Source organism: Balaenoptera ricei, chromosome 6 (genome assembly GCF_028023285.1).
Source record: "Balaenoptera ricei isolate mBalRic1 chromosome 6, mBalRic1.hap2, whole genome shotgun sequence".
NCBI lineage: Eukaryota > Metazoa > Chordata > Mammalia > Artiodactyla > Balaenopteridae > Balaenoptera > Balaenoptera ricei.
This window is the reverse complement of record NC_082644.1, coordinates 65,897,623-65,911,215: the sequence shown is the minus strand read 5'-3', so window position 1 is coordinate 65,911,215 and position 13,593 is coordinate 65,897,623. Positions and strand designations below refer to the sequence as shown.

At 39.4% G+C, this 13,593-nt stretch overlaps 1 protein-coding gene across 11 annotated transcripts in view; it reads left to right on the top strand.

The window, feature by feature from the left end:
• Positions 1–13,593, top strand: part of KDM4C (lysine demethylase 4C) — a 423,829-nt gene that overhangs the window by 748 nt on the left and 409,488 nt on the right. Inside the window, exon 2 of one of the 11 annotated variants that reach the window (XM_059924757.1) lies at positions 4,125–4,181. The exons of the other annotated variants lie outside the window; for them this stretch is intronic. The gene's annotated coding sequence lies outside the window, so the exon portion shown is untranslated. The remainder of the gene's footprint in view (positions 1–4,124; positions 4,182–13,593) is intronic. 11 annotated transcript variants of the gene reach the window in all.

Genomic DNA, 13,593 nt, shown 5'->3' with positions numbered 1-13,593 from the left:
CCTTCGGGGGTTCGGTCCTCAGGCTCGCCGTTCTCCCGGGGGCCGGAGTCGGGGTCGCGCTCCTTGGAACAGAGGAGCGCGCGGGTGGTCCGGGGATGCCTACTCCTTACCTTTCCCCTCCCAGCCCGGTCTGCGGTGGACTCCGCGGAGGCCGGGCCTGGTGCGCCCCTCGGGGCCATCTCTTCCCTGGGACTCTCATGACCCGCGGGGTGGGGGTGAGGGCTCCTCTCCAGACCACCCCACCGTAGGTAGCCAGCTCCTCTCTCGGGTCCGTCCTTAGCCGCTGTGGCTATCCTTTTGGTTTTTCCGGCGTGGGGCCATTTCTTCCTGCAGTGCCTCTTGCCACGATGCGGTGTAGACAGTGGGTGCTTAATAAGTATGAGTTGGATCGGGTCGCGTGGAATGCCAGGCATGGGACGTGGCGGGGGGTGGCAATGAGAAGAAAGGAGCCGGGCAGGCTGGGGCTCCGGGCTTGAGCTTGGGGTTTTCCTCGGGGCTCAGCCAATGAAACCAGCAGGGCTCGATTCGGATGCTTTCCGGGTGAACTCGGAGCCAGCCTCCCCTTGAGCTGCAACCACGCACGTCTGCACGGTCTGGTTTTGGTTGTGGGCGAATCCCAGGGAGGGTTTTTGTGTGGTTCCTCCCCCTGGAGAAGAGAGGGCAAACTTTATTTTTTTTTTAGCAGTTGGTAAATTACCCTGCGGGGTGATTTATCAAGCGCTGCTTCGGAAGTGTAGGTTAAAAGTTGCAGTCGGTCCACTCTTAACCTTGTGGAAGTTTCTTGGTAGGCTCGGTTCACCTACGTTCGGACCAAACTTTGCCCTATTTCACCCACTTGAATTTGCAGTATTTTTTTATTTTTAATCTCGGGAAACTCAGCGTCACTGTTTCTATGGCAACGGTTACTAATATTCTAATTTCGAAGCGTCGTGTTTGAAAATTAGTGGCTTTAAATCTTAAAGGTCCATTTTTACTTTGTAGCACTCAGTTCTTTATAATCATTAGTCTAGTTCTCCTACCTTGCGGGTCCCCTCCCAACTCTCAGGCTTTGTTTTGGAATGTGTCACACGGTTCGGGTTTTTTAGGCCCTCTTTCTTCCAATTTAAGGTCTTATGAAAAGTTTGCACATAATCTTTACAGCACCCCACGAACTTGGCAATACAGTTTAAATCGGAGACTTGTTTCATTTTATTAACAGACTGTAATCTGTTGCTTTTGTAAAGTTAAAAACATGTTTTAAACATTGCATGTGCGCAAATGCTTAAAAGAAGAGTCTGTTAACATTCAGTAAGAACGCAGATTTTAAGAGGCTGAACAGGTACTTAATTTTAAAAAAAGTTTCTTAGACTTAAATTTAAATTTAAGGACGAAAATCTGGTATATTGAGTTCTCTTCTAGACATCGTAACGGGGCTAGGTTAGGTGCCGCTGGGGTACAGTCTGAATTCTTTGCTTTTCTCATTGTTTTCTAATTGCCTGTTAATTGCCTTTTCTCCTCTACTACAATGTTAAGAGCTCTGAGGACAGGTTTTGTGTGTGTGGGTGTCTGTGTTTTCTTTGTTCTGTTTCCAGCAGTTTACCATAGTGCCCCAGGTGCTCAAAATACCCTCTTTCTTAATAACAGCTTTATTGAGATATAATTCACATACCATGAAATCCACCTATTTAAAGTGGATTTTTTTTCATGGTTTTTAGTATATGTATAGAATTGTGCAACCATCAGCACAATCAATTTTAGGACATTTTTATCACCTCAAAAAGGAATACTTTCCCATTAGCAGTTACTGTCCATTTCTTCCAAACCCAATCTTCACCCCAGCCCCAGGCAAGGGCTAATCTGCTTTCTGGCTCAGTAGACTTGCCTCTTCTGGACTTTCCATATAAATGTAATCATAGTATACTTGATCTTTTGTGGCTAGATTTTTTTCACTTAGCATAATATTTTCAAAGTTCATCCATGTTATATATAGCATATTTCAGTACTTTATTCATTTTTATGGCTGAATAATATTCCACTGTATGGATATATCACATTTTGTCTTTGTTGGTTGATGGGCGTTTGGGTTGTTTCTACATTTTGGCTGTCATGAGTAATGCTGCTATGAACATTCATGAACTAGTTTTTGTATGCATATTTTTTTTTTTTTTAACTCTTGGATATATACCTAGTAGTGGAATTTCTGGATTAAACATTTTCTCTTGAATGAGTGAATGAGCAGGTAGGGATAGTAGTATTGATAGACCCCTTTGAGGGGCCTATTGACTCTTTCCTGCTTCACTACCAAGACCACTTCTTAGAGGCAGAATTCTCTGTGTGTGGCTTTGTCCTGAGTATAGTGCTGTGTTTTTCTTGTCTGGATGCCATTAAGATCGTCCCTTTCTGTTAGCCCAGTCTTTTTTCATATGTAATACTCATAATGATTATTCCCTTGATATTGATTTATTTGTTGTATGTTTATTAGAGATATGATGATAAAACAGGTACATTACATGCTGTCATTAAACTCAGTGTCTAATGCAGGTCTTTCAGTCTTTTAAAATTTATATTTTCTTTTTTGTAATATGAATAGTTAATGCTTCTCTCCCTACCTTCATTTCTGATATGAATTTCTTGGGAGTTGTACCATAGCTAAAGTCACTGCATTTTCTTTATCCTTATCAATCTAGAAGGGTTTTTGGGGCCTAAAATATAAATTTAAAATATCGGATTATTATTTTTCTCCCTGCAGCTTCACCCCTCTCTCCCCTCCCCAAAGATTCCCCTGTGCCCCTACTCTTTATACCCTTTGGGAGAAGATGCTGATCATCTAAGTCCACACTTGTAGGGCCTAATCCTTTTCCCACCTAAGCAATTGGGACATTCCCTTTGAGGAGTCTGTTTACCTTGTTTCTCTTTCAATGGCCTCACCTCATTCTTTCCCTGAGTCCGCTCAACAAGGCTTTGCCCAGCCAGTCTCCTCCCTCTCCCCAGTTGCCTGGCTTGATGGGGTTTGGTACCCAGCACACATTCTTGTTCTCCCTGCCTAGCAGCCTGTGCTTCTTTGTCTGGTTAATTCCATCTCATCCTTCAGATAGCTCAGCTCAGTTGTCACTTTAGGTTAGTCTTTCCTCAGTCCTATATACTTGCCATAGCAGTGTTCTGTAATCTCATTTATAGACTTAAGTCTAGTTGTGTATCACTCTTTACTTTCCATCCCCATGTATGCACAGAAAAAGCTCCACATGAAATATTGAAAGTGGTTACTTCTGGGCAATGGGAGTATGGTTAATTTGTCTCCTTCGTGTTTATGTGCATCTTTGGATTTTTCTCCTATGTATCAGTATGACCTTTGTGAACAGGAGAAAAAACCAGTTAAAATCCATGTTTGTTAGAAAATCTGGAAACAGGAGACTTTAGAGGAAAAAAGATCATTAGTAATTGCCATTTTTAACCTTTTTTGTTTTGTTTTAATAACCTAGATGAGATTTTACTATAGCTTTTCAACATCAAGCTTTTATTACATTTCTATTCTTTCTCATATGTAGGGACTTCTAGGGATTAGTGAAGTTGCCTGGGGTGGTCTTCCCTAGAAACTTGAAATTAAGCTGATTCTTAGGGACCAGAACATAGCATCTATTTGGGTATGAGAACTGAGTTTGTGCTAAATAACTAATTTCCCTTTTTTTCCCTGAGAAATGTCCTTATTTATACATTTGTATGTTTCATAGTACAGTTTTTCCTTGCAGAATTGCTTGTTATTTGCGCCATTTGTTTTATTTTTGCTGTGGTTTATTCTGCCTAGTAGTGGGTACTTGTCTTCAATAGATCACACCTCTTATGTGCCATGCACTGTGTTAGATATGGAGCATATTGTGAACACAATAGACAAGTGATTCCTTACTATTTCATAAAAGAGGATTATTTTGAATGTGACTGTTTAGTTACACCGTTGCTCTTGCTCTGTATTTTCAGATACACATTGGCTTCAGCTACTGTGGTATTTATGAATTGCTGCTCCATAGAGACTAAAATTTTTTTAATTTAATTTTTATTTTATATTGGAGTATAGTTGATTTACAATGTTGTATTAGTTTCAGGTATACAGCAAAGTGACTCAGTTATACATATATCTATTTTTTTTTCAGATTTTTTTCCCATAGAGTTTATTACAGAGTATTGAGTAGAGTTCTCTGTGCTATACAGTAAGTCCTTGTTGATTATCTATTTGATATATAGTTGTGTGTGCATGTTAATCCCAACCTCTGATTTATCCTAATTTATCCCACCCCAGCTTTTCCCCTTTGGTAATCATAAGTTTGTTTTTCTAAGGCTGTGAGTCTGTTTCTGTGAGACTTTAAAATTTATTCTAGATTCTTCTGGGTTTGTATTATACATTACTGTGGGTAAATATTTAAGGAGCAGAATAATGTATCATCAAAACCGTTTTGCTGATGACTTCTTTGTTTTATATTTCCATCCAGTTTTAGTTATTAATTTGGCATCTCTACCTGTTAACTATAACAGGCCAAACTGTGATCTTTCCTCTCAGCTCTGGTCCTCTGAGTTTTTCTTGCACCTCACTCCATTTCACTGTTAACTTGGGAAACCTGAGGGTTATCCCAGACACCTCATGGCTCTTCAGCCCTCGCATTTGTACCATCACCAAACCTTGTCACTTCTGCTTCCTAAATATGAATCAGATCAGTCTTCTAGTCTCCACCTGGTACCACCTCTGTATCCACTCTACCCCCCTTGATATCTCTTCTCTACTCAGTGATCTTTTAAAATGCAAATTGGATCATTCTAATGGCCCTCAGGACACTTAAAAGTCCTGCATTATCTCTTCCTATCCCAAGCTCCCCCCCAAGCCTTATTTATCAATAGATGGTTCTACCTTTCTGCCCAGTGGCTTTTCTTTTTTTTTTTTTAATGAAATAAATTTATTTAGGGCTTCCCTGGTGGCACAGTGGTTGAGAATCTGCCTGCCAATGCAGGGGACACGGGTTCGAGCCCTGGTCTGGGAGGATCCCACATGCTGCGGAGAAGCGGGGCCCGTGAGCCACAATTACTGAGCCTGCGCGTCTGGAGCCCGTGCTCCGCAACAAGAGAGGCCGCAGTAGTGAGAGGCCCGCACACCGCGATGAAGAGTGGCCCCCGCTTGCCGCAACTAGAGAAAGCCCTCGCACAGAAACGAAGACCCAACAGAGCCATAAATAAATAAATAAATAAAATATAAACACTGGGTTCAATTAACTGGCCATCCATTAAAAAAAAAAAGAAAGTAAAGTAAGCGCTTACAAATCAAACAATTCTAAATACAAGAAAAATTAGGCTAAATAAATTTCAGGTTCATGTGACCTGGGAAATATTCAATATTAAATTAATACCTGGTATTAAAAATAAATTATTTATTTATTTATTTTTGGCTGCGTTGGGTCTTAGTTGCTGCGCGGGCTTTCTCTAGTTGCGGAGAGCAGGGGCTACTCTTCGCTGTGGTGTGCGGGCTCCTTCTCATTGCTGTGACTTCTCTTGTTGCGGAGCACCGGCTCTAGGCCCGCAGGCTCAGTGGTTGTGGCGCATGGGCTTAGTTGCTCCGTGGCATGTGGGATCTTCCCGGACCAGGGCTCGAACCCGTGTTCCCTGCATTGACAGGCGGATTCTTAACCACTGCGCCACCAGGGAAGCTGCCCAGTGGCTTTTCATTTCCCCAGACCTTACAGACCCTTGCTGAAAGTGCCATTTTCTGCCAGGCAGATTTTCCTTCCCACTCTCTTCCTTTCCAAGTACATCTTTCTGGTCTCTGCTTGAATGCAGTTTCTCACACAATCCTGACGTGTCACCCCTACCTTCTCCCCAATCTAAATCAGCTTCCCTAATGATAACCGATCCTAATTTACTAAACTTTTCCTTCCATAACACTTAGCAGTTTGTAATCTTATATTTATGTGATTATGTGATAGTTTGTTTCTAAACTGAAAGAATTCTACAACGGCAGGGATCAACTATTATTCACTTACATCACACCAGCACGCTGCTGTCTCACCAGCACTATAGTGTAGGTGCTCAGTAAACCTTTGTTATACAAATTAATGACATTTACATATATGAAAAAATTAAGGAAATTAAAATCAGGCACACGGTAGGAAATACATTTTACCCATCCTGACCACACACACACACACGTATAAAACTGAAACAAAAATTTCACAAAACAATAGTTTGCCACCTGTTCTGTACTCTGATATTGTCTGTACTCTGATATTGTATCACATATTATAAAAATATTGATATAACCCACTAAATCAGGTAGGACTGCTGACTGCAGTTTGAATAGCAGAGGTCGAAGGCAATCCATTAGCCCCTCTCCCCGCTTTTGAAACACAATTACTATTTTCTTAGTCTTATCTGATGGGAAGTATAAGTATAGCTTTAAATACCACCTTCCAACCCCCCTCACACATTTAAAGAATTGGCTATTGCCAGAAGCTAGTTATTCTTAGAAGTTCTGGCCTGATCTCAAAGGAGGGTTGCTTAAGGTCAGGTTGAGAAAAATTTAAACCTGACTCGTTTTAGGTCTTCTCTTCCAGGTTTCTCTGGGGTCACTAATAGCACTCTTCCACCCTGCTTCCCTGAGCTCATTACAGGTGTGTTTTAAGGCTGGCTGCTCATCAATTTTATTTTCTCAATTTATTACAAACCAAACAATTCCAGAAATGAAAACGAGGGGGTCAAGGCAAACCAGTAAGTATTTGTGAATGTATGAATTAAGGAGCCTGGCCAGGCATGAGTGTCACGTTCAGCGTATCACTAGAGCTTATCTTTAGGGCTGTGGTTCTCATTTGTTCACTTACCAAAACTCCTGCAAGGAAAAGGCTTGGTGCTGTTTAGCCCCACCATGAAATATTGATCTCTTATATATTTTGCTAACTAAATATTAGAAATAACCTAAGTGTCTAGCACAGGGGCTATTTTAAGTGAACTCTATGCTCTGCTATTACTAACTTGGAAGAATATTTAAAAACATTAGGTAATTGCAAACCTTCTTTGTTTAATGAAAAAAACAATAAACAAAATTATATACATTGTATGATTCTAGTTGTGTTTAAACATGTTTATAAATGGGTGTATGTCTAGAAAAAATACACTGCAATGTTAACTTGGTGGTGGGATTACTGGTAATTTTGATTTCCCATCATTAAAAAATTTTTTTTTGAGAATGAACATTATTATATTTATAGTAAGAAAGGCTCAGTTGAAAAAACAAATTTCCTATACATTACCATGTATTTGCAAATAGGAAAAATAACACCTTTCTTAAAATGGTGGTTAGGGACTTCCCTGGTGGTGCAGTGGTTAAGAATCCGCCTGCCAATGCAGGGGACACGGGTTCGAGCCCTGGTCTGGGAGGATCCCACATGCTGCGGAGCAGCTAATCCCGTGTGCCACAGCTGCTGAGCCTGCGCTCTAGAGCCCATGAGCCACAACTACTGAGCCCGCGAGCCACAACTACTGAGCCTGCGCACCACAGCTCCTGAAGCGCACATGCCATAGAGGCCGTGCTCCACAACAAGAGATGCCACTGCAATGAAAAGCCTGCACACCGCAACGAGGAGTAGCCCTCGCTTGTCACAACTAGAGAAAGCCCGCGTGCAGCAATGAAGACCCAACACAGCCAAAAATAAATAAAATTTAAAAATAATACACTTTAAAATGGTGGTTAGAGGCCAGTTTTCTAGTGACTGTGTTTTGGGAACCTCTGTCCAAGTAGGACTTACATTCTACCTTCATGATATGTAATCTTGCACTGCACAGTGTTCTACGTATCTGCTCCTAGCCTGCATATTTTTCCTTTTCTGTCTAAGTTATCAAAGTTTACTAAGCCTTGCTTTTTATCTTTTATTTTGCTGAAATCTCTCCCTGTCATAATCAAGCATGTTGATAATGAATGTTCACTTATGGTTGATAATTTAGAAAGTCCTAATAGCCCTTATTAAACCCTGCAGTCTGGCATGAGTTGAAGGGATTGAGAGGGTTTTGGATGAACTAGGTATACAGGTGATACCTTTCTGTTAAATTTGGAAAATGTCTAGTTATAGTGGGACTTACAAACCAAATTGAAGGAAACATATAGTAATCGTTTGTAATGTGTAATCATCAGTAAAATTTCCCAAAGCTGTATTTAAAATTATTTAGGCTTTTAACACTCAGGCCTTAGTAGATTAAATTAAATATTTGAAAATATATTTGATAACTGTACAAAATACATATTCTAAGTATTGATTTACTATTTACTAGAGAAGGAATGGGAAAAGTTTGAAATTAGAGAGAAATGTCAAAATAAGGACAGTTAGCCAGATAGGACCTTTTGGAGTGTGTGTGTGACAGTGACAGCACTTTTTGGGGATTACATATTCCTGTTCTCATTTTCAGCATTGCAGGTTCAGAAATCTGAACTTTTCCCAGTGATCCAGAGTATGTCAGGCATTGGAGGACTAAGGTCCTCAGTGTCACTCCCTAATCAAACTCACAGGAAGAACCAGAGCTCAGACCCAAAGCATACATGTTTGTTCCTCAGGGCTCTTTCTAGAAAGTCTGGTCCCTGGGAAAGCACACATTATTTGGTGACAGGCAGGTCCCACAGATGGAGATGGTAGCATTGAGGAGTAATCTGAACGGGGATATTTTTCACCTGCTGGGCTTCTCTTGACCCTTAGAAGTACTCACTTCTGTTCATCAGGACATTCTTCCTGCAGGTACGTTTTTCCTGTTGAAGGAGGTTAAAGAAGACAAATTTCTTCACTTTGGCTCTTTCTTTATCTTCACCTTTTAACTCTTTTTTTTGCACTAGGCATTTGTTTAAATTCTAGTCCTGAGGACATCCCTTTGTTTCTCTGATTGAAAATCAGTCTTGTTGCTTTGGTTCTGTTTTGGGAGTCCATCAAATACTCAGCAAGGTCACGGGCATCCCTTTGAGTGGGAGACTGATGGTACTGATGAGGCTTATTTATTTATTTATTTTTGCTGGTAGCTTATCTCATCCATTTTGTTCTTATTTAATTTTCAAAAGGAACCCTCGCCTAAAATTTGGACACTTTACTGAGAACTCTCAGTCTACAACATTCAGGCGGCTTTCATTAGCAGGAAGAATCTAGCCCTGAGATAGGGGAATTCAATTTTCATTCCTTTTTGATAATTTTATTTATTTTTGTTTATTTTTAAAAATTTGTTTTATTATTTATGTACATATATGTTAAAGAAATATTATTTTAAGTAGGCAGTGCAAGGTATACAACAAGGTATAAAACTGAGAAGGTGTAAATGGGTAAAAAGTACGTATATTCTTACCTTTGGCCATCAGATAGGCATTTCCTCTTATTAGTCAACCATTGTTAAAACTGTTTCTTTTGGGGCTTTCCAGACATAGTCTATATATTCTTTATAAGATATTTTGTACAAGCGTATGTGTGTATATGCATATGTATGCATTTTTTACACAAATGGTAGTACCTATACTTATTGCTTTGAATATTTTTTTTTTCATTTAAGTGTAACTTGGATGTGACCTTCCCCTCCCCCCCTCAGTTTTATTGAGGTATAATTGACATACAGCACTGTATAAGTTTAAGGTGTACAACATAATGATTTGACTTACATACATCACGAAATGATTACAACAGTAGGTTTAGTGAACATCCATCATCTCATATAAATACAACATTAAAGAAATAGAAAAAAAATTTTCCCTGTGATGAGACTCTTAGGGTTTACTCCCTTATCAACTTTCATATATAACGTACAGCAGTGTTAATTATGTTTATCATGTTGTATGTTATATCCCTAGTATTATAACTGAAAACTTGTACCTTTTGACTACCTTCATCTAATTTCCCCTTTCCCCACCCCCTTGGATGAGATTTTTAAAATATAAATATAGAGCTTTTTTTTTTTTTTTGGCTGCACCACATGGCATGCGGGATCTTAGTTCCCTGACCAGGGATCGAACCCATGCCCTGTGCAGTGGAAGCACAGATTCTTTTTTTTTTTTTTTTATAAATTTATTTATTTATTTATTTATTTATTTTGGGCTGTGTTGGGTCTTCGTTTCTGTGCGAGGGCTTTCTCCAGTTGCGGCGAGCGGGGGCCTCTCTTCATCGCGGTGCGCGGGCCTCTCACTGTCGTGGCCTCTCCCGTTGCGGAGCACAAGCTCCAGACGTGCAAGGTCAGTAGTTGTGGCTCACGGGCTTAGTTGCTCCGCGGCATGTGGGATCTTCCCAGACCAGGGCTCGAACCCGTGTCCCCTGCATTGGCAGGCAGATTCTTAACCGCTGCGCCACCAGGGAAGCCCAGCACAGATTCTTAAGCACTGGACCACCAGGGAAGTCCCTAGAGCTTCTTTTTTTAAAGTGATTGCACAGTATTGCATTGTATGTGTGTATGATAATTTATTTAACCAGTGCAGTATTGAAAGTTATTTTGATTCCTATTACAGCAATCTATTTATGTACCATTACCTCAACGTTTTAATTGTTGTAGCTTTATAATATATTTTTAGAGCTTTCCAGGTTATTCTTGTTTATTTTTCCTCATTATATTTATAATATGTCAAGTTCTAAAAAACCTATTTATAGTTTTATTGGAAATAAACTTAATAGAGAAATGTAGAGAAATATCTTTAGAATATTGAGTTTTCCTGCCTGCAAATATGGTATGCCTTTCCATTTAAGTCTTCTTTTAAGTCCTTATAAAGGATATTTTAAAGCTATCTTTACATAGATCTTGCACATTTCTTAAATTTATTCCTTTGTATTTTAAAAATAATTTTCTTTTTTAACTTTGGGACAATCTTAGACTTTTAGAAAAGTTGTATTAATAGTACAAAGAACTTTTATTTCCTTGAAAAATTTGCCTTTATGCCCCCATCACTCCTCAATACTTGGGTGTGTGTTTCCTATAAAGACAATTTCCTGCATAACCACAAGTATATACATTAAAATCAAGAGGTTAAATAACATTGATACATTATTGTCATCTAATCTTTAGACCATTTTACATCTCACCATTTGTTATAGCACTCTTTGTAGCAAAAGTATCCAGTCCAGAATGATGCATTGCATTTTCTTGTTTTCAGGTTTCTTAAGTTAACATCATTCAGTCTCAAATCGTTCTCAGTCTTTCTTTGATTTTCATTATATTGACACCTTTGAAGATTACAAGCCAGTTATTTTAGAGACTCCCTTAATTTTTGTTTGATGTTTCCTCATGATTATATTCTTGAGGCATCTTTGGCAGGAATATCACAGAGGTGATGCTGTATTCTTTTAATTATATCTTATCAGGTGGCATACAACTTCATTTTGTTCTATTACTAGTAATGTTCGATTTGATTGCTTGATTAAGACAGAATCTTCTGTGCTTCTCTGCTCCAAAGTTATTCTTTTGTTTCAAAAAACTATGTACATATCTTGTTCCTTATCAAGCTTTCAATTTATTCATTTATTTTTGTCAATTTGGATTTATGGTTTCCTATTTTATTCAGGGAGCTATAATTTGTTAATATTATTTATACTGATGCTTAAATTGTCATAGGTTTGGCCCCTGGGAACCCTTCAAGGTAAATTCTCTGTCCTTTTGACATGTCCCATCGTTCTCTGAGCACTCCCTTCCTTTCAGGCACAGTGAGAGATTCAGGCTCATCTTGAACGTTCCCTACCTCAAATATTTAGAAGCCAAGATCTAGGTGCTTGTTGATATTGGGGTGTTGCTCCCATGCCCTCTCAGTGAACAGAGCTAGGGAATATGCGTATGTTCAGATATACTTATCCATATACACACGCACTCAATACACATACACAAAGAATTGTATAACACATGTACTAATACTGAACAATTCTTGTATTCCTGGAATAACCTTTTGGTCATGGTTTATTATTTTAATGTGCTTTGGATTTTGCTTGCTCATTTTTTTTTTTTATAAATTTGTTTATTTTTATTTTTGGCTGCGTTGGGTCTTTGTTGCTGTGTGCGGGCTTTCTCTAGTTGCAGCGAGTGGGGGCTACTCTTTGTTGCGGTGCACGGGCTTCTCATTGCGGTGGCTTCTCTTGTTGCAGAGCACAGGCTCTAGGCTCGTGGGCTTCAGTAGTTGTGGCACACGGGCTCAGTAGTTGTGGTTCACAGGCTCTAGAGCGCAGGCTCAGTAGTTGTGGCGCACGGGCTTAGTTGTTCCGTAGCATGTGGGATCTTCCTGGACCGGGGCTCGAACTTCTGTCCCCTGCATTGGCAGGCAGATTCTTAACTACTTTGCCACCAGGGAAGTCCCACTTGCTCATTTTTAAAAGAATTCTCATCAGTACTCTTAAATAAAATTGTTTTTCAGTCTTCTTGGGCCAATTGTCAAGTTTTGTTACCCATTTTAGCCTTGCTTCTTAAGGATTTTAAAGCTTATTATTTTTTTTTCTTGTGCTCAGGAGCAGCTTAAGTAACATTGGGTTATGTTTCTTAATTGAGCATAATTCTGTGCAACCATCTGGGCTTGGTGCTGCAGATTTATTCTTAAATTTAGTGGGCTTTGGTTTGTTTGTTTTTGTGGTAGCAGGAGAGTTGAGCAAAGAGGTCAGTTATATTTAGGGTTTGGGTTTGGGGGATACTAAATGTGCAATCATTGTACCTACTTGCTATTAGATTTTAGGATAGGGATTTCCATTTCTGAGCCTTAGTCTCATAATTTCACAGAAAACTTTTAAGAATGGAAATGAAGTATTATATGTAAAAAGCACAGTAAAGAACCAAATGCAAGGCTTTTTTTTTTTTTCTTTAAAAGGTTCATTTTAATAAGATAGTGGTATTTAAAGAGTTGTCAGGGCTTCCCTGGTGGCGCAGTGGTTGAGAATCTGCCTGCCAATGCAGGGGACACGGGTTCGAGCCCTGGTCTGGGAAGATCCCACATGCCACGGAGCAACTGGGCCCGTGAGCCACAATTACTGAGCCTGCGCGTCTGGAGCCTGTGCTCGGCAACAAGAGAGGCCGCGATGGTGAGAGGCCCGCGCACCGCGATGAAGAGTGGTCCCCACTTGCCGCAACTAGAGAAAGCCCTCGCACAGAAACGAAGACTCAACACAGTCACAAATAAATAAATAAAAAAATAAAAGAACGTGAATTTCTTAAAAAAAAAAAAAAAAAAAAAAAAAAAAAAAAAAAAAAAAAAAAAAAAAAAAAAAAAAAGAGTTGTCAGCATAGTTCTCAGTCTCACACTGTTGAAGGAGTTTGTGCAGAGGGACTGGGCCTCCCTCCATAAGACCAGGAAAATGGAGACATTTGTTTTGCTATTAACAACAAAGAAAAATTATGAGTCAAACAAACCAAATGCAGCCCAGGTAGAGTTCATTTCTGTGAACACTAATGAAGGTTTGGCCTTATATTTTAATATATTAAACCATATTTTATAATCAGTAAGAAGCATTGGGTAACAGATTATGATTTTTCCTTTGAGCTTGTATCATGATTGTATTTGTGTTTATTATAATTTAGTTTAATATTTGTGAACCTGAGGAAAATTAAACTCACCTAGTAGACATTGAAAACATTTTTAGATGCGTTTGCATGTCACGTATAGCTGAT